Raw genomic sequence first — 21,700 nt, 5'->3', positions numbered from 1 at the left:
AGGCCGTGAAATATTCCGTTGTGTAATGAGTAAAAACAGATTTGCAACAATACTCACAGCTTTACGTTTTGATAATACTATCGATCGCGCCGAAAGACGTCAAGAAGACTCATTGGCCCCAATTTCTGAAGTATTCAGTATGTTTGTGTTGAATTGCCAAAAGGTTTATTCGCCTTATTCCAACATGACAATCGACGAAATGCTTATATCATTCCGAGGAAGATGTAGGTACAAAATGAATATGCCTAATGCCGCCCACAGACTTCGTTCTTTTCCATCCGTTCGAATCGCCGCGATTCGAACCGTCGTTCCAAAAACGCCAAAAACCGATGTGTGTGGTGAAAAACTGACGATTCGGAACGACGAATGGCCTGCTTGGGGTTGAAACTGCACACCAGGATCCGTATACCAGTCCCCTGAAATACCACCTCCAGCATGCTTCGCACAACTCGCCAATTCAGCTGGTCCAATCGACAACCGAACTTGGGAACAGCTAATTTCCTAACTCCAAAGCGTTGAAGGTCTTCTTTCAAGCTATGCAGTGCCGTCCATAGATTTTGATAGGTTGGCTTCTGATAGGAATGTTGCTTGGTGACTAGGTAATAAATGAACCGACCTTCAGCCTCCAATTTCAAAATTTTTCCGATTCTTGGCTGCTGTCGCAATAGTTCTTCCTGACGTCCAAATTTATTTCTGAATACTCTTGCTATTCCTTTGCTCATACGAAGGTCCTTCGCTACGCAATGAGCTAGAGAGTATTCCTCAGACACGGTAAAGAGATCTTGATGTACTTCCTGTGTAACGCCGAACGGTGCAACGCGTGTCTCACCATAACAATCCATAAACTTCTGGAAATCGCTGCTACCTTGCATCGGGGCTTCCACAAGACGTACTTCTTCTTTGTCCTGCGCGTACGGGGCTAATCGGTTGAAATGGACAACCTTTGGTTTTCCTCTGGGGAGCTTCCTTATCCGGTAAACTACATCATTTATCCTCTTGATTATTTCATACGGTCCCTCCCACTGTCTCTGCAGCTTTGGTGAAAAACCTTTCCTCCTTTGTGGATTATGTAGCCACACCAGATCTCCAGTGGTGAATCCACCTTCAATAGCCTTGATGTCGTAGCGCATTTTCATTCGGTCACCTGCTTGCTGCATTTGATTGCGTACCTTGTCATGAATGTAATCCAGCTTGTTCATTAATTTACTAACGTAGTCCTCCACAGCTACGTCTTCTCCAGGCGTACATCTAAACTCCAAGTCGCAAGGCAGCCTTATTTCTCGGCCGAACATTATACTGGATGGAGCTTGGAAGATTCTTGAACCGAAGATCTATATGCCATGGTGAATACATGTACATATTCATCCCAATCCCGCTGGTGATCAGAAACTACTTTGGCTAGATGTTTTCCCATGGTCCGATTCATTCGTTCGATCATGCCGTCTGATTGTGGATGAAGAGGTGTAGTCCTTGTTTTGTGAATTCCCAATTTGCTGCATACTTCTTGGAATAACTTCGATTCAAAATTTCGGCCTTGATCACAATGCAGCTCCAGAGGTCTTCCAAATCTGCAGAAGAATTCTCTGACCAATTTATCAGCTACCGTACTTGCCTCTTGATTAGGAATACCGTAGGCTCTTCCACCCATTTTGTGAAATAGTCCATGGCTACCAAAATGTACTTGTTTCCATGGTCTGTTTCGGGAAAGGGGCCAGCGATGTCGATAGCTACTCGTTCCATGGGGGATCCGACGTTATATTGCTTCATTGGTGCTTTTCCTTCACCATAAGGTCCGTTAGCAGCAGCGCAAACCTTGCATCTTCTACACCAATCTTTAACGTCCTTCTTACAATTTAGCCAATAAAATCGCTGCCTTACTTTTTCCAACATTTGAGTTATCCCGAAATGTCCACCTGAAGTTCCATTATGTAGTCTGGTCAGAATGTCTGTCACACGGCTCTTCGGCACAATCAACTGAAGTCTCTGCTCAGTTCCATCTTTCCCAACAACGTTTTAGAAGACCTCCATCAATCTTCAACGTTTCCCATTGTGCCCAATACGACTTTACATTCTGGCTCAGTCTGGATACTTCTTCGCAAGTAGGTCGTCTACCGCTCTTCTTCCAACTCAGGATTACTTTCAAGTCGTTATCTTCTTCTTGTGCTCTTTGAATTTCTTCAGGTAGCCAGTCGTCTTCGATTACGGTGGTCCGCCTTAAATCGATCTTTTCTTTTCTTTTTCTTTCTGTTGCAGTTCCAGCACACAGCATCCTTTTTCCTAGCAAGCAATATTCTGCGGACTTTTTCTCTGACAATCTCCTCAACAGATCGATCTGTTTCTTGCTCTTGTCTTACACGAAGGTGTCCTCTATGCGACGCTTGCGTCGCTGCCTCAATCTCCAAAGCCTGGGCTAAGGCATCATCTATAGTTCTAGGGAGTGCTAGTCTCAGGGCTTGTTGTTTTTCACTATCCTTTATCCCATCCACGAATGTCTGGATTGATAGCTGTTCCAGGAAGCTATCTGGAGCAGATGGATAAGCCAGCCTGACTAATCTCGCCACATCAGCTTCAAACTCCTGGAGATTTTCCCCTGTTTTCTGCAATCGGTTCTTTATTTGTGCATGTTATACTTGTTGTAGATGAGCATCACCATATCTCATCTGAAGTTTCGATGTAAGAACTTCGTAACAGTCTTGTTGACTTTCCGGGATCGTCTGCAGAATGTTGAGTGCCTCTCCTCGTAGAGCTATTATTAATGCCGTGGCTTTTTCGTTGTCGTTCCAATTGTTTTCCAGGGTAGCAGCTTCAAACTGTTTTTGATATGTCGACCAGGGTATTTTTCCATCAAAAGTTGGAGGCTTGATTTTCATTCTACTACCATCGCCATCATTTTCCGCTTTCGCTGTGCTGTACGGTGATGAAGCCAGAATATTTGTTCTATTTGACATTATTTTCAAGGAATCTATCAATTTGGCATGATGTTCAATTATTCCTGCCATTTCTTCAAACTTTTCGTTAACCTTGTCAAACTTTTCATCAACCTCGTCAAATTTTCCACTGACTATATCGAATCTCTCTTCCACTTTATCGAATTTTTCATTTATGGTTTCCAGTTTCTCATTCAATTTATCTGTAAGTTAACTCACCGCATCGTTACAATTTTCCCTAATCTGGTCCATTTTCTATCAATTTTCTCATTCAATCTTCTAGAATTTTCTTCCAATTGTTCATTTAACTTACAAGAGTTCTCGTCCATTTTCTCATTCTCAAAAAGTCCATTACCGCTTGAGTCTCCATCGCGTTCTGTAGTCTTGTGGTCACTGGCATGTACTCCAAATAACCGAAAATATTTATTTAATTCGCGCGAACCTCACACTTGACACCAATGTAACGTTTTCTTCGCTTAATAAAAACGTCCAACTTATTAAAATTATTTATTTACACTTATAACTCACAAACTAACTATGACACAGCTATTTATTTCCACTCGTATTTATTTCCACTAATCGCTTGTACTGTGAACTATAACTGTACCACAGATTACAGAGTAGAATAGATCTTACACTCACGTTCTACGGTGAAAAATACAGTTTATGCCGCCCTCAACGCCCCCATGCGGTTGCCACCCAACTAACCGGGAGTAATGTCGGTATAACAGAAAACTGCAATCGCATGGCGCGAAATTTAAATTAGCCCATTCACTGGTGTTTTAGTCGTCGATAGAATAATATGGATTATTAGGGCGAATTTTAAGGAGAAATAAAACTTCTCATGAAAAATATACACATATATTGATATTTCCAGCACAGGAAAAAAAAATATTGCTATAATTATGGCAATGAATATATGAGCAGAGGTAAAATGTCAATAGGGTCACATATCTCCGTAAGACAATAATTATAATAAACAGTAATAATATTGTTCATAGGAAATGAAGTTGAAATTAAAAATCTATCAATACAAGAAAAATTAAATATGCAATTTAATTATTATATACCACTCTGCAATAACAAAAGCTATAAATATTGAAATAATTATAATAAATACTACAATTTTGTTGTGAAAAAGTAGATGCTGTCCATGTTTTCGGTCTCATTTGACCTAATCAGAACCACACAACTAATGCCTGCTTATAAAGCATAAAATTGACAATAATTATAATAAATACTACAATTTTGTTGTGAAAAAGTAGATGCTGTCCATGCTTTCGGTCTCATTTGACCTCATCAGAATAGCACAACTTATGCCTGCTTATAAAGCATAAAATTAAAATTAAAAATATTAAATACATTATCATAAAAAAATGCAGTTGAAATTATTATATGTTCAGAAATCTTCAACATTATCCAAACAGGACACAATGTTTGTTTGGAGTCGGCCATAGAAATCAAAAACAGCATGCCAAAGCTTAGAATGCATGAATAATTTGGAAAAGAAAAAATAAGTTGCCCAAAGACCTATGTGGATTTTATATTTTCCTGCAGGAAAGATTTCAAAGTGTCTAAACAACGACTCCCTGTTTTATCTTCCTCACAGTTAGATCCCCAGGAATGCACTGACATGAAATTATTAATAACTAAGTTTTGAATGATGAAATAAAGTGTTCAACATTTGGGTGAGTATTCCTTACTCCATGTGCTCTAATGTACCCAAAAAAGTTTACTAAACAATCTTGATTGAAAGCCCCAGTGAGAATATATTTGAAGTGATAATTATTGAACAGTTTTTGTCTAAGGTAAAGGAATGCTTTCAATGTTATGACTATATTCTTCAAAGTGGGCACCACAATGGATCTTTTCTTTCGAAGGCAATAAAATGAAATACTGTTGAAAAAATTGTATCGCCTGCTCCCAACAAACATTGTGTTCCGTTTGAATACTAACCTTCCTCTTTAAGAGTTTCGCAGTGGATGTCCAAGCTCTGGATACATTCAACGAATCAAATAACTCATCCAAGAATAGTATACAGTCAGCAGTGTCGATAGCCTCTCTGGGAAGCTGAAGCGGATGCTTGATTTCTGAAAAGGAAAATAGTAAATTTTTGTATTATTATGTTTGAAAAAAATACTTACCCCATTGAGAAATGAGCTTCATCATTGACCCCACGGAGTGGCTTAATACCTGATTACACAGTTGGACTTTCATTTCCATTAAAACAATTTTTGAAGGGTTTGGTTGGATTGGTTTAAGTATAAACGATTAATGTTATAATTACGTGGTTCTTTGAATCAAACATTTCTTACAAGAAAATCGATTTCCTGATAAAACTGTCGACTTCAATAAATGGGTATTTTTAATTTACACTCGTATAAGATGTCGTTTGTAAACAAGAATTTGCATTAAAACATATTGACATTGACACTGTTGGCATTGACAAATCCGATATGTCAGAATACAGTAATCTGTGGAGAACATGACATATATTTTCGTATGCAGTGCCACATAGCGTTTGATTGCAGAACTAAAAACCATATTTGGGGTGGGGGTAAGGAAGTGTCAAGCCCCTGAACTGTACTTCCTACCTGCTCCTCCGCTGGGCTTATATAGGCGCCGGAAACATTCAGGTACCTTCGCGGTTGTTCCAGAACCTACCGACCGCTCTAGTTCTCGAAAGGTCCGACCGCAAGGGCCGGACTGGTTACAATAGTTATTTATCGTTTTCCATCTGGCGGTATTCCCCTTGTTTCTGGTTAAGTGAACATACTTTGAGAAGTGAGCTTTTGAAAAAATTTGATGAGAAAAAATTGATATCAACTGATTTGCCGCCCCCGGAGTGTGCCGCCCCGGCAGGGTGCCCGGTATGCCGGTCCTGACGGCAGCCCTGAATATCGATAAACCTCTGTATTTACTTCAACTTTTAGTGGAAAAAAGATTTACAAGTGCGGAACTACTTTATATTTTTTATTGACAGAACTTTTTTTTATGACATATATCACAAGAGTGATCTTGATTCTTACCCTAACCTAACAGAACTGAACTTATAACTTGATCATTTCATTTTGTCATTACAATATTAATTGTCCTTATGGAAATTTAACACTCCCCCATAATGACAAAATGCTCAAATAAAAAATCGGTAGAATTCACTTGTTCTCAAATCATCATTGTGGATAACATCTTATTCTTGAAATAATCAAACTTGATATTCATCAGAGGTTTAGTCATAATATCAGCCATTTGTTCTTCTGTACTGCAATATGTTATTTCAAACCATACTTCTTTGAGTTGTTCACCCATAAAATGGTAACGTACGTCTATATGTTTGCTGTTACGGCTCATTTGACCAGATTTAATCAGTTTTATTGTACTCTGATTATCGACATGTATTATGACTTGTATGTCTTTCTTTCTTCTAAAACCGTCTTAAGATATTTGATTTCTTTGCAACATTCTGCAGCAGCTATGTACTCGGCTTCTGTAGTTGATAAAGCCACAGTACTCTGTTTTCGCGAGCACCATGATATTGGTCCACCAGCATCATATCCTGTTGTACTTTTTCTATCTCTTCTATCACCTTCATAATCAGCATCACAATAAGCTTGTATTTTAATATTCTCTTCATTTATAGTCGATTAGTAATGAATTGATCTGTTAACAGTTCCTTTCAAATATCTCATAGTTCTTTTTACATTCTGAAAGTCTTCCTTGCTTGCATTTGCAGTAGCACGGCTTTCATGATTTACAGCATAGGATATCTGGTCTTGTTTTACATGTCAAATACAACAAGCTTCCTATGGCTTCATTGTATCGAAATTTATTCCCACAAGAACCTCCATCTTCAGCATGCCCTTGAATCACTATATATATATGTATATATATATATATATATATATATATATATATATATATATATATATATATATATATATATATATATATATATATATATATATATATAACACAATACTAAATAACTCCAATCGTATAATTCTCCAATAAGGTTAATGGGTTCTTGGATCAAAACAGGCTGTATTATGTAAAACTACATTTATTCTCGGTCGACGTTTCGGTCCACGTCTGGACCTTCTTCAGGACTCTACAATAATGAAGAATAAGCTACACAAATCATTCCTCAACTACAACATTCAAGAAACTTACAGAATAGCTGAGTTCGAAAATTTTAGTTCTTTTCAGCATCTATTGAGAACGAACAAAAAGATAACTGTCATAATGCACAAGGACTACATGAAATCTGACTAATTTTTAACTTGAGAGGATACTCAATTAGTCAACTATTATAAAACACAGGAAGATTAAGGATTACAATTAACAATGTGGCATGTACAATAGTTCATAGAATGAAATTTAAGGTTAGATCACAGACAATCAATCTGAACTCACAGAAATATCCCGGACAATTCTCTCATTTTTGTAAGATATTAAAAAGGAATAAATGTTACTAATATTTTCTATGTCTTTTTTTGAGTTCATAACATTATCTGTTCGTTTGATGTGAAACATTTCCAAGAATGATCGTTTACTCAAATTACTTTCAAACTCCAGAATCTTGGTAGCATTATAATCTAATTCATGTTTGGTTTTTCGACTATGTTCCGCCAAAGCACAATTCTTTCTGGGATTTTTGATATCACTTTTGTGTTGAACTAATCTCTTTTTTAATTGTTGAGAAGTCTGGCCTATGTAGCTTAAATTGCAAGAAGTACATGGTACACAATATACTACTCCTCTCATTTTCATTTTGTCTAACTTATCTTTTACTGATGAATAAAGTCTGCCTATATTAAATTGATTTTTTATCGCGATCTTGAAGTGAGAATCTTTTAGTATATTCACTAATTTGTAGGTGACATCTGGTATAGCTGGTAAGGACACATAAAAAATATCTGCTAAATTAGCAATTCGCGATTCATTACCTACATCATGTGATCTTGAGGATGTGTTGAAAACTAATCTGCTAATCAATCCTCTTGGATATCCGTTTTTTAACATCAAATCTTGAAGGATTACTAGATTTTTGTTTAATAGTGTGGGGTGCGAAATCTTAGTGATTCTTTCTTTCATGCCAACAATAAGATTAATTTTTTGTTTTAATGGATGATTGGATGAGAAATTGATGTATCTACCTGAACTGCTATTTTTACGATACCAATCAATCTTTAATCTGTTATCATTAGTTCTTATGATTCTCGTATCAAGAAATGGAACTGAGTCATTTGTTTCCTCCTCCAATGTAAATTTGATGTATTGATTAAAACTGTTAAAACTATCTAACACAAACTGAATTTGATCAGCAGGAACCGCACAAAATATATCATCAACATATTTCTTTATTACAGGGATCAAAAACGGAATCAAGGCCAGAACCTTATCTAGTACATAGTCCATCACCATTCTTGCGACAATAGGGCTCAATTTTAAGCCCATAGGTGATCCAAAAATTTGAATAAAGATCTTACTATCAAAGATGAAATAATTTGACTTAAAAAGAAAACTCACTATATCCATGAATTCAACCATTGGAATATCAGTATGTGCCTCTATCGAACTCCAATTACTCTCTATTACTTCAAGCACCAAATCAAGAGGAATGTTACTGTACAGCGATACAACATCTAAGCTAATTAACCTATAACCTGGTGGCAACTGAAAATCATTAAACTCGGCAGAAAACTGAAAACTGTCTTTGACATAATATCTATTTTCTTCATTATCAACTGAGCTGGTTAAAATTGATGCTATGAATCCTGAGAGACTAGATGTAGGAGTATTAATACATGATACAATGGGACGTAGAGAAAGGGTAGGCTTGTGAACCTTGGGCAGGCCATAGAACCTAGCTGGAACACCGTTATAGTCATGCAACATTTTACCTTGTTCTTTAGATATATATTTATTGTCGACTAATTTATTAATCATCGCATTCAACTTGTTTTGAATTGATGTAGTTGGATCTCTCTGAAGCAACATATAACTTAATAATAACTACTTAATGACAATCGTTATTATATGTTGCTTCAGAGAGATCCAACTACATCAATTCAAAACAAGTTGAATGCGATGATTAATAAATTAGTCGACAATAAATATATATCTAAAGAACAAGGTAAAATGTTGCATGACTATAACGGTGTTCCAGCTAGGTTCTATGGCCTGCCCAAGGTTCACAAGCCTACCCTTTCTCTACGTCCCATTGTATCATGTATTAATACTCCTACATCTAGTCTCTCAGGATTCATAGCATCAATTTTAACCAGCTCAGTTGATAATGAAGAAAATAGATATTATGTCAAAGACAGTTTTCAGTTTTCTGCCGAGTTTAATGATTTTCAGTTGCCACCAGGTTATAGGTTAATTAGCTTAGATGTTGTATCGCTGTACAGTAACATTCCTCTTGATTTGGTGCTTGAAGTAATAGAGAGTAATTGGAGTTCGATAGAGGCACATACTGATATTCCAATGGTTGAATTCATGGATATAGTGAGTTTTCTTTTTAAGTCAAATTATTTCATCTTTGATAGTAAGATCTTTATTCAAATTTTTGGATCACCTATGGGCTTAAAATTGAGCCCTATTGTCGCAAGAATGGTGATGGACTATGTACTAGATAAGGTTCTGGCCTTGATTCCGTTTTTGATCCCTGTAATAAAGAAATATGTTGATGATATATTTTGTGCGGTTCCTGCTGATCAAATTCAGTTTGTGTTAGATAGTTTTAACAGTTTTAATCAATACATCAAATTTACATTGGAGGAGGAAACAAATGACTCAGTTCCATTTCTTGATACGAGAATCATAAGAACTAATGATAACAGATTAAAGATTGATTGGTATCGTAAAAATAGCAGTTCAGGTAGATACATCAATTTCTCATCCAATCATCCATTAAAACAAAAAATTAATCTTATTGTTGGCATGAAAGAAAGAATCACTAAGATTTCGCACCCCACACTATTAAACAAAAATCTAGTAATCCTTCAAGATTTGATGTTAAAAAACGGATATCCAAGAGGATTGATTAGCAGATTAGTTTTCAACACATCCTCAAGATCACATGATGTAGGTAATGAATCGCGAATTGCTAATTTAGCAGATATTTTTTATGTGTCCTTACCAGCTATACCAGATGTCACCTACAAATTAGTGAATATACTAAAAGATTCTCACTTCAAGATCGCGATAAAAAATCAATTTAATATAGGCAGACTTTATTCATCAGTAAAAGATAAGTTAGACAAAATGAAAATGAGAGGAGTAGTATATTGTGTACCATGTACTTCTTGCAATTTAAGCTACATAGGCCAGACTTCTCAACAATTAAAAAAGAGATTAGTTCAACACAAAAGTGATATCAAAAATCCCAGAAAGAATTGTGCTTTGGCGGAACATAGTCGAAAAACCAAACATGAATTAGATTATAATGCTACCAAGATTCTGGAGTTTGAAAGTAATTTGAGTAAACGATCATTCTTGGAAATGTTTCACATCAAACGAACAGATAATGTTATGAACTCAAAAAAAGACATAGAAAATATTAGTAACATTTATTCCTTTTTAATATCTTACAAAAATGAGAGAATTGTCCGGGATATTTCTGTGAGTTCAGATTGATTGTCTGTGATCTAACCTTAAATTTCATTCTATGAACTATTGTACATGCCACATTGTTAATTGTAATCCTTAATCTTCCTGTGTTTTATAATAGTTGACTAATTGAGTATCCTCTCAAGTTAAAAATTAGTCAGATTTCATGTAGTCCTTGTGCATTATGACAGTTATCTTTTTGTTCGTTCTCAATAGATGCTGAAAAGAACTAAAATTTTCGAACTCAGCTATTCTGTAAGTTTCTTGAATGTTGTAGTTGAGGAATGATTTGTGTAGCTTATTCTTCATTATTGTAGAGTCCTGAAGAAGGTCCAGACGTGGACCGAAACGTCGACCGAGAATAAATGTAGTTTTACATAATACAGCCTGTTTTGATCCAAGAACCCATTAAGCTTATTGGAGTATATATATATATATATATATATATAAATCACCGCTTTCACACGGGTTGGTACGTGAGAGTGCCGGGCACCAGTGCCAAGATACCCTCACGAGCTTGTCAGGAACTTCCTTACTGTTCTGGTGGTTCCCAGGATGACCTCCTTCTGGGCCATACTGATGTGTTTCTCTTCGAGTCCTAATTTCAGAGTATTTGCTAGTAGGTGAGACTCAACCAGCCCATTCACAGACAGAATTAAGGGGATGATAGATGTTGTTTTCAGCCCATATATTTCCTTCATTTCAAATGCGAGGTCCTGATACTTATTAATCTTCTCGGTGTGTATATATGTATATATATATATATATATATATATATATATATATATATATATATATATATATATATATATATATATATATATATATATATATATATATATATACACGCAGGGTGGTCGTGAGACTATCGGGGAGTGACGCCCCCGCGTACCCGAGTCAACACAATCCGCCCGAGGTCAGCACCCTCGACGGATTTTTTTCTACAATATGCTCCTATTACTAGAAGTAAATTTCAGGGCAGTGGGGAGTCCCGGGCCGGCTCCTCTCGGAACTGTCCGGATGTTCGGCCTGTAGGAGGTTCGTGTGGGGCGAGCGGCGCACCCCTCCGAGATGGCACCGTAAGGCCAGCTCCTGCCCCTGTAATGGGGAATGGTCGACGCAGCTTGGGTGTTTCAGTGAATCACCCCGCTCCAAGACTGCGACAGGATGGACGAACGCGCTGGACAAGAGATGAAAATTACACAGTAATGCGCGCGCATTATATTGCTATGGACCTTGCTGAGCGAACAGACAAAACCTACCGGCAACTACTGGTAGATGTATGGCATGATATGAGGCCTGACAGACAAGTATACGCACAGCTGATATCTAATCGCGTAAGATGGATTTTGAACGGACAGAAGTTTTCGGCAGCTGAACTGGAGACCATTAGAGCGACGTGCTCACCATGTGTCCAAACGGGAGAACAAATGACTCAACAAGACGAAACACGCAGGTCGTCACCAAGAGTAAGGAGAAGCTTGTTGTTCACTGAGAGAAGACCAACTCATGAGCTGGAAGAGTCATTTCTGGAAAATCTTTTGAAGTACTCGGGAGTTGAACCTTCGAGCCGGCCGAGAATACCCAGGCTGAAGTACTCGAGGGAGGCTATGTGGTCGGTCCAGTCCCTCAACTCTGTTCTTCCACGACATCTTGAGAACGTTAGCAACCTTGAGGGACTGGTGGATATTGTGTATGCTGGAGCGGTCACCATATCTGAGATGAACGGAAATAAGGTAGGACCATCGCCTGAGGTCCGCATGAGGAAACAGCTCTCCATCCCACCATGGAAAGATCGCCTGCAAAAGAAGATATCTAATATGAGGAAGAAGATCGGAATCATGCATACTTACCTGAATACACCGAATCCATCTACGAAAGTAATTAGGGCAGTCAGGAGGATCGCATCGGAGTTCCACATCAGAAGAAGAGATCCCTCCTTCAGAGACAAGGTTCATCTCAGGTGTGACTGCCTGAAACAGAAAATAAAAGTTTTGGGAAGCCGAATACATCGCTATAACGAAAGGGTGAAGCGCTATGCGAGTAACAGACTTTTTTATACCAACCAAAAACAGTTTTTCAGAAGTTTGGAAGGAAACGAAGACACTGACTTGGCCCATCTTGAGGTGAAACAAGCCCATCAGTATTGGTCGAACATTTGGTCTGAAAAAACAACTCATGATGCAAAAGCATACTGGATTGATGAGGCGCGATCCAAGATACCGGGAGCTCGGATGCCTGACATAGTCATCGAAGTCGCGGATATAGTTGACGCTCTGAGAAGATCTAAGAACTGGGCAGCCCCGGGGGTTGATAAGATCCAGAATTATTGGTACAAGTATTTCACCTCTATTCACCAGCCCCTGCAACAGTTTTTCCGGAGCGCTTTGGCTGACCCTTCCATAATTCCGACATTTTTCACCAAAGGCATAACTCATTTGATATCTAAAGGGGATGATCCCGCTGACCCAAAAAACTATCGCCCGATCACGTGCCTCCCGACTGTTTATAAAATTTTCACTTCCATCCTAACTAAGTACACAAACGAACATCTTAGGCGACATGGTCTGATGGCACGCGAACAGAATGGATGCCGAGCGAGATCTAAAGGATGCAAAGAGCTGCTCGTCTCTGACTGCATCCTGACCAAACAGGCACGCAAAAGGCTCAGGAATATATCAGTCGCGTGGGTGGACTACCAAAAAGCCTTCGATTCGGTCCCCCACTCCTGGCTTCTGGAGGTATTAAGAATGCATGGGGTCGCTGAAAATATCATTAAGATTTTGAGTCATCTTATGAAGAGCTGGAGAACAACATTGCTGGTGAAAGATGGTAGTCATACGGAAGAATCGGAGATGGTTTATATTTATCGCGGAATCTTCCAGGGAGACAGCTTTAGCCCTTTATGGTTTTGTCTTGCCCTTAATCCCTTGAGCTTGCTCCTCAACAATACCAAATATGGATATGTTATAAACAAAAGAAGAAAAATTACCATCACACACTATCTCTATATGGACGACCTCAAGTTATACGCTGCAAACCAAGACGAGCTCAGAGGGCTGCTGGAGACAGTGAGAGCTTTCAGTGACTCGATTGGTATGAAAATGGGCACGGATAAGTGTGCAGTTCTTGAGGTGAGGAGGGGAAAGATACAGAATGCGGGGCAGGCGACAACTCTCATGACCAATCTCGCGATACCGAATCTGAACACCAATGATACGTACAAATACCTAGGAATTAGACAAGCGCTTGAGATTGATGTCTCCGCGATGAAGCGCTCATTTAAGGAGAAACTGCTTGGGCGAATAAACTTGCTTCTGAAATCAGGACTCAACTCGAAGTCCCTCTTTACCGCCATTAACATATGGGCGATGCCGTGTATGACTTATTCATTTGGCGTGTTGACCTGGTCGACGACCGAGCTTCGGGATCTGGATAGAGCTGTAAGATCTGCGCTCACCAGATGTGGAATCCTCCACCCCCATTCGTCCACAATCAAACTCTACCTCCCACGCCACCAGGGAGGTAGGGGTTTACTCAATATCGAGGCCACTCACCGCAGAGATGTCGAAAGCTTGAGGAAGTATTTTTATAAAAACAACTCACCTCTTTCCCAGGCTTTGTGTGAGGCTGACGAAAACATCTCAGCACGCCAACTGCCTCCCATAAAAACAACTGAGGAACTAATATCGGAATGGAAATCCAAGGCCCTCCATGGCAGGTACCCTAGCCACCTGGAAAATACTAACGTGAATAAGTTGGAAACAATGGAATACTTACGTGCGGGATACCTCTTCCCGGAAACGGAAGGTAGAATCATCGCAATCCAGGACCAGGTGATGCCTACTAGGATGTACCTGAAACATATAGCAAAGAAAGATATACCATCCGATCGATGCAGAAAATGTCTTCAAGCTCCCGAATCAATACAGCACATGACATCTTCGTGCTCAATTATGGCACCTAGGGAATATCTTGAGAGACACAACGCCATGGCTAAACTGTACCATCAGCAGATCGCACTCCGTTATGGACTGATTCAAGATGAGGTAGAGCAACATCTATACCTGCCTAAAACCCTTCTGGAAAATGATAAGTTCAAACTTTACTGGGATGCCACGATGATCACTTCCCAGGGTGTAGCTCATAATCGCCCAGATATAACGATTTTCGATAAAGAAAAGAATTTGTGCCTGATGCTCGATGTTACTATTCCAGCAGATGAGAACATCGCTAGAGCTTACACAGAAAAGCTGAGCAAATATGGAGATCTGGCGTTCCAATTGAAAGAGCTACACAAATTAAAATCTGTCAGCGTACTCCCTCTGATAATATCAACGAATGGGTTGGTTGAGAAACACCTGGTCGAGAATACCGAGCGACTTGGATTGAACAAGAAACTGGTTTCACATGCGCAGAAGCAGGTCATCCTTCAAACCGTACGGATAGTGAGGAAGTTCCTGCAGAGTTCATAGCGAGTTGCTGGCTGCCTTGGCGATTCGTCCGGCAGGTAGTTAATGGATCTCCCGAAACTAAACGGTGAAAAAAATATATATATATATATATATATATATATATATATATATATATATATATATATATATATATATATATATATATATATATATATATATATATATATATATATATATATATATATATATATATATAGAAATTCTCAAGACAGACGGCCTAAAAGTATTTACTACTTGAGGTAGGTAGTACGCGTAGACTCGCAAAATTTCTCGCGGTTTATAACCAATTGTGATTTTTCCTGATTTGAATATTGTCTCTTGAAATAAGAGCTAACATGTTTGTAAAAAAGCGCCATCAACTTCTTCACAAGGTACGTCAATTTTGATTGCCAGATCATTCATTATTGTAAGTTATGAGACGAAGGGAAAAATCTTTTTCATACGGTTGCATCCTACGAACAGATGGCTTCAATTCTATGAATATGTGAAAGGCCTTGTGTAATTATTCGCAACAATAACGGATACATAAAGGTCGTCAAACAGAAATTTCATGTAAAAGATTACCAATTTGAAAGTAAATCTTGTGCATATTGCTCAGAAAAACAGAAGCCAAAATACAACAACAAAAAATTGCAGAGATAAAACACACATTGAAAATTTAAAAAAGTGTGAAATTGAAAATGCCAACTCAATGCATCGATTACTAAATGGCATTATCTTCATCACTACTTGCACCGTGAAATACTTCATCTTCATCTACGAGGGATGTTTCCAAAGTTCTGGGAATTGTGCTATAATTAAATTCCTCAGGACACAGGCAATTTTAGTAGTACTAGACATGTTTATGCAACTGCAATATTATTCAGTTGTATTGTGATGATTTCTTTGGGTGTGAAGGATCGATTGAAACAAGAGAACACTTTGCTTCTAAGCTGACGTTTCGCTTTTATTTAATATTCAGGGCTTCAGCGAAGAGTGGTAGGACTACTCAGGGTAATATATTTAAATTAGACTGTGATTGTTTTGCTAGTTCAGTGATACATTGACTGGCGGTTTGTAGCTTATATTATTTTAAATCCTGATTTTGATCTAATTTTATAATTTCTTGACTTTTGATATTTTTAAGTTGTGCTGTTTTGTGGATTTGAATGCGTTGTAACTTACAAGATCATTTGTTATGAAGGAACAGATTTACCGACTCAGTAACATAAGAAAGATAAGAAAAACTAATAATTTGATTGATACAAGAGCAAACTTTTTGGTCCAACTTCGAAAAAAAGATTCATTGCCAAGAGAAATATTATAAGGAGCTGAGTATCAGTTCTGTTCTTCTGGATGTATGAGTTATGAATTCGTATCATTGCAGCCTTGAGAAGGGACAAATAGCGCCCGAAACGTTGGCCAAGTTATAAATGATTAAGGTATCATCAATATATACACTTTTTCAATCAGTCCAAATTCCTTTTATCATTTATTGAATATGGATGCGATCACTCAAAGGGTTGGAATAAGTTTAAAGGAAATTATATCTTCTGAGATTCTTCAGTGTTTTCACTCTCAGCAAAAAGTTTTAGAAGATGTAGAGAGTCGTCCCAGATTGAATTTCAATCGATATGCAAATGAAGATTATACTGAAAATTCACATTGTGATATTGACAAGAATTAACAAAATTATAAAAATCCATGCTAAATTCCAGAACTTTGAAAACATTCCTTGTATGCCTGGAGTTGAGTGCAGAAGGAGTTTGTGGTTCAATAAACCATTTCAGTTTTATTTTCCCTCAACTAGAGGCCAGGCTTGTTTTTCAGGATCAGAATCAAATCATTCGAATAGGCTTCTGTGGCGTAATTCCAGATGCCGCAAACTTGATTTTCACTTTTTATTTTATTTATACGCACCTTTCAACAAGGTGACATCAAGCTCCCATCAAAAAATCTTTGTCTTATGGATTTCATGCCTGAGACATAGAGCCATCATGGTTTTTATCTGAGGAACAAATCCAGCCCTGCTTTATCTATCAGCATAGCCATACATGCAGCATACAAATTTTTAAATGCCTCGAATTTGCGCGTTTCTTGAGAATGTCAAGAAGACGCAGAAATTTTGGCAATATTGGTATCTTTTTCAATAATATTAAAATGCTTAATTGTGTGCATTAGTAGATGATGCTGTATAATCACTGCCTGTTAAAGTATGACAGGCAGATGAAGCTTTAGAAAGAAGAAAATGTGATAGATGCTTGACGCCACCTCGTAAAAAAATTTACACGTGAAATGAAAAGGGTGAATCAAGTTTGTGTCATCTGAAATTACGTCTGAAAAGTGCATCCGAAGAATTTTTGTTTTTCTGGAAAACATGCCTGGCTTCTAGTTGATGGAAGATACCAACTGAATGGTTTATTGGACCACGAACAGAGCCCACTATTCAAGAAATATGTGAAGACCCAACTCCAGACATGGAAGAAGATAAGTATTCCACAGTGAGTGAAGTGATGAAGATTAATTGAATTAATAATTAACGTATTTAGTTAGCATTTTAATTTTAATAACAATTATTTATTAAATTTTTTTGGTAGCTATTCATATCTTCAATATATGTTTTATTTCTGCTGAAATTTTCTGTATTTTGACTCCTGTTTTCCGAACAACATCCACAAAATATAATTAGGTAATTTAAAATTGCTCATTTTTTACATGAAATTTCTTCTTGACGACCTCTATGTTTATGCTGTTGTTTCAAATAATTATACTAGACTTTTTACATATTCATAGAATAGAATCATCTGTTCGTAGGCCAAAGATTTTTCCATTCGTCCTCATAGCATAACAATAACAAATAATTTGGCAATCTGGTAAGAAAAACTGAGGTAACATGTGAAGAAGTTGATGGCGCTTTTTTACAAACATGTTAGCTCTTATTTCAAGAGACAATATTCAAATCAGGAAAAATCACAATTGGTTATAAATCGCAAGAAATTTTGCGAGTCTACGCGTACTACCTACCTCAGGTAGTAATACTTTTAGGCCGTCTGTCTTGAGAATGCGACCGTCTGCCAATGTTTTCTGAACTTCGATTAGTGATATATGAATTGAAAATTTGAAACAAAAATGACAGTGGTAACTTATGAGGAAGTTCTTATCGATTTTTGCACATATTTTCAATTTTTTTTATCCAATAAGGCGACCACTCACGCACGGCAGACGGACACTTTCAAGTTCACATTATAAAGTTGAACCAAAGTGCCGAACCAAACCTTTGGTAACTTATGAGGTAGTTGTTTTTGCTGCCAGCTCTCGGACTAAGAGTTCGTGAAGCTGTGACACGAGAGGAGAACATATTTCTTCGAGATAGCAAGCTATCCATTTAGTTTAACTGATGAGAGATTTAAAGATTTTTTCCGTTTGTCGAAAGATTAGTATTTTATTCGATGGGTTGAGACCATTTATGGATAATGGTTTGAGGAGGACGAAAACTCCATTTGAACAGAGAATTTTAACAGCATTGAGATTTTTTGCCACTGGAAATTACCAACGTGGTATTGGACAAGAATAGTTGCTGGCCGTCAGTCAGCACATGGTTAGTGAAAGTGTTAATGAGGTTAAAAAATTGATTAATCAGGTATTTCAAGGGAGTATTAAATTTCCAAACCAATCTGAGAAAGTTGCAAATAAAGGGAATTTTTTTGAAAAATGTGGAATACCAGTAATAATTGGAGCTATCGACTGTACACAAATTAAGATATTGATACCATCGGGAGAAAAACATTATTTTCTGAATAGGAAAGGATACCATTCAATCAACGTACAATTGATCTGTAACTCGGATTTGTTGATTTTAAATGCAAATGCCAGTTTTCCTGGACGTTGACATGACTCCTTCATATGGCGACAATCGTCTATCAAGAGTCATATGGAGAGTCAACACCAAAGAGGGGAAAGGCAGACCTGGTTATAGTGCTAGGTTTAGGTGCCGCCTCGAATTCACCCCAAGCACGTTTCAATCGGGCCCACGCTATAGGCCGTAATTGTATTGAAAGAACAAATGGCCCTTTGAAAGCGCGAATTCGCTGCCTACTTGGTGAAAGGGAGCTTCGGTGTAGCCCACAAAATGCTGTTGAGATAATTTCTGCATGTTGCATATTACACAAAATCGTTTCATTCAAGAATCGCCAGAGGGAAATCAAATACGCGACTCTGTAATATCTAGATATTTTCAGAAATAAAAAAAAATATTGTGATGTGATTTGATTCATTATATTTTTGAAAATATTCTTGTCGTTTCATTTCCTACAAGTGAAACATAAATTTTAATGAATATGCCTCATGTTTGTTACATCGTATACCCCTTTTCTAATTTGATTTTGTCAAATATGTAAGTGGTATTATAATAATAATCGCACTCGTCATTTTGAATGTTCAATAATACAAACTTGATGGCACAGTATTTAAATTATTTTTATTTTTGTGTTCGAACAATACTTTAAGTTATTATAGGGAATCGATTTCAGTATCAAGGAACCATCACCACTTATCGATAATGGTATAAGTGGAGGTGGAGATACCGAAACCTGCTCCTTCTGTCCTTCATTAACTGGAACTTCTGATGAACTTGACAATTTCCTTTCTTCTGAAATCTACAAAGAAAAATGTTCAATAGTTCAATATTTTGTACAATGATTTGAAATAATTTTTTCACATACAATTCCAATTTCCTCCTGCGTTACGCCTGTAATTGACGTTTCCCCAATAATTGCAACTCAACTCTTTCTCATTGAGACTGCTTGAAGGACCACCTCCACCTGTTTCCCATCTCTTTTTTGATGGTGGCTGCTTTGCCCTTAACTTTGGACCTCCAGTCCGAAACAGCCTAAAGTCAATATTGGAATATTAATAAATTGTGAACAATATCAACATCTATGAAAAATCGAATTTATGTTTATTATTTGATGAAAAATATGAAAGTTATTATTCAAGTTGAAATAACAAAAATTTGGTATGATTATACTTTTTATACATACCTTTTGCCATTTTTCTACGGGTTTGCTCTGATATACCCCATGCTGTTTAGAATATTTGAAATTTTTTTCTATTTTTCTTCATACTTCTTTCTGCCGTTTAAGCAGTTGAATTTTTTATTAAGAATTTCTGGATGGACTTCCGCGAAGTCCAACTCCAACGTTGACCACTGCAACGAATTCGTTTTCGGCCGTTCCTCTGAATTCATTCTGAAATTTCAAAGAAACAATAATAATTAATTATACCATAAAAGTGCTTATAAATATAGTTTTTTATACCAACCTTCTAATCCTGAATACTACTGTGAAGAATCTTGCTGCTTTTATTTGTCTGCTCTTCTAAACACTCTGAGAGCTAAAATTAATTGGGTAGCACCTTCAACTTTCTTCTCGTTCTTTTTCCTACTTCTTATTTTGAAAATAATTAAGGTAAGAAGTTGATATTACTCAAATGTAGATATTCAAAAATCTGACATTTCAGAGTTGGCCACGTGACCTTATCCAACCAATTGGAGTCGTCGTCGGTCTTTTCGTTATGATGACGCGACCTTTGATTTCGCGTTATCGTCCTGAGATCGGTTTCAACTTCGGGAGCTACGACTTTTGCCGAATATCAATTATTGACCCATAATATATTATGCAGTTTGCAGTAGCTTGAGATGCATGAAAAAAAAATTCATCTTGGAAATTATTTCGAGGACTTGATGTTTTCATCCTCGAATATACGTGTACTGAAACTATTCGCCGGAGCATAACCATATTCGATATGTAGGATCGTCATATCTATGTGATTAACCACACAAAAAAATCAGCTAATCGCGAAGGGAAACAGGGGGTGATTAGTCAACCCTTAAATTTCAAAATTCGATAACACGGAAACTATTCGCCGAAGCATAATCATAGTTGGTATGTAGGATCGTTATATCGATGTGATTAACCACAAAGAAATTCAACGACTCGCATAGGGATACAGGGGTTGTTTAGTCAACCCTTTAATTTCAATTTTCGACACGGAAACTATTCGCCGGAGCATAACCATATTTGGTATGTAGGATCGTCATATCGATGTGATTAACCACACAAAAAATCAGCGAGTCGCATAGGGATAAAAGGGGTTACTAGTCATCCCTCTAATGGTTAACAGTCCCCAGAGGTCTTATTTATATTTTGTAGAATATACAAAATATAGAAAGGATTTCGCAATGCAATTAATCGTTTATCAGTTATAAAAATCAGAAGGAAAAATTTTTTATGGGAAATCGAAAAGTGCGATGCGGACAACCTAAACATAAATATTAAAGGCTTATATTTTCAGAGGCCTTTTTCGGCATTCAAACATAACTTCTAAGCGTGGTTCCGCATAACTTTTTTTTCAAACTCCCTAATATTTATTTATAATAGGTGGTCTTCACTTGATAGAAATTCACAGTACATCTAATAAATAATACTTATACATAAATAAGTGTTGATTTATATTTATTCAAATGAAACACGTGGCGTTTAGCTGCATTGTAGCGAAATATTTTAATACCAGTTGTTCAAATACATGCAAAGAAGCTACAATTTAGTGAAACGCGTCATGTTTCATTTGAATAAATAAAAGTCGACACTATATGTGTATTATTTAATGTATATTCACTATTGATCATCGTTTCCCCTTACCCCTCCC

General features: G+C 37.2%; 1 protein-coding gene across 1 annotated transcript in view; it reads left to right on the top strand.

The window, feature by feature from the left end:
• Positions 1-21,700, top strand: part of LOC123314402 (RNA polymerase I-specific transcription initiation factor RRN3) — a 67,427-nt gene that overhangs the window by 11,118 nt on the left and 34,609 nt on the right. The window lies entirely within an intron of this gene.

Source organism: Coccinella septempunctata, chromosome 5 (genome assembly GCF_907165205.1).
Source record: "Coccinella septempunctata chromosome 5, icCocSept1.1, whole genome shotgun sequence".
Lineage (NCBI taxonomy): Eukaryota > Metazoa > Arthropoda > Insecta > Coleoptera > Coccinellidae > Coccinella > Coccinella septempunctata.
Note: the sequence above shows the minus strand (reverse complement) of the source record. Positions and strands in the feature narration are given on the sequence as shown.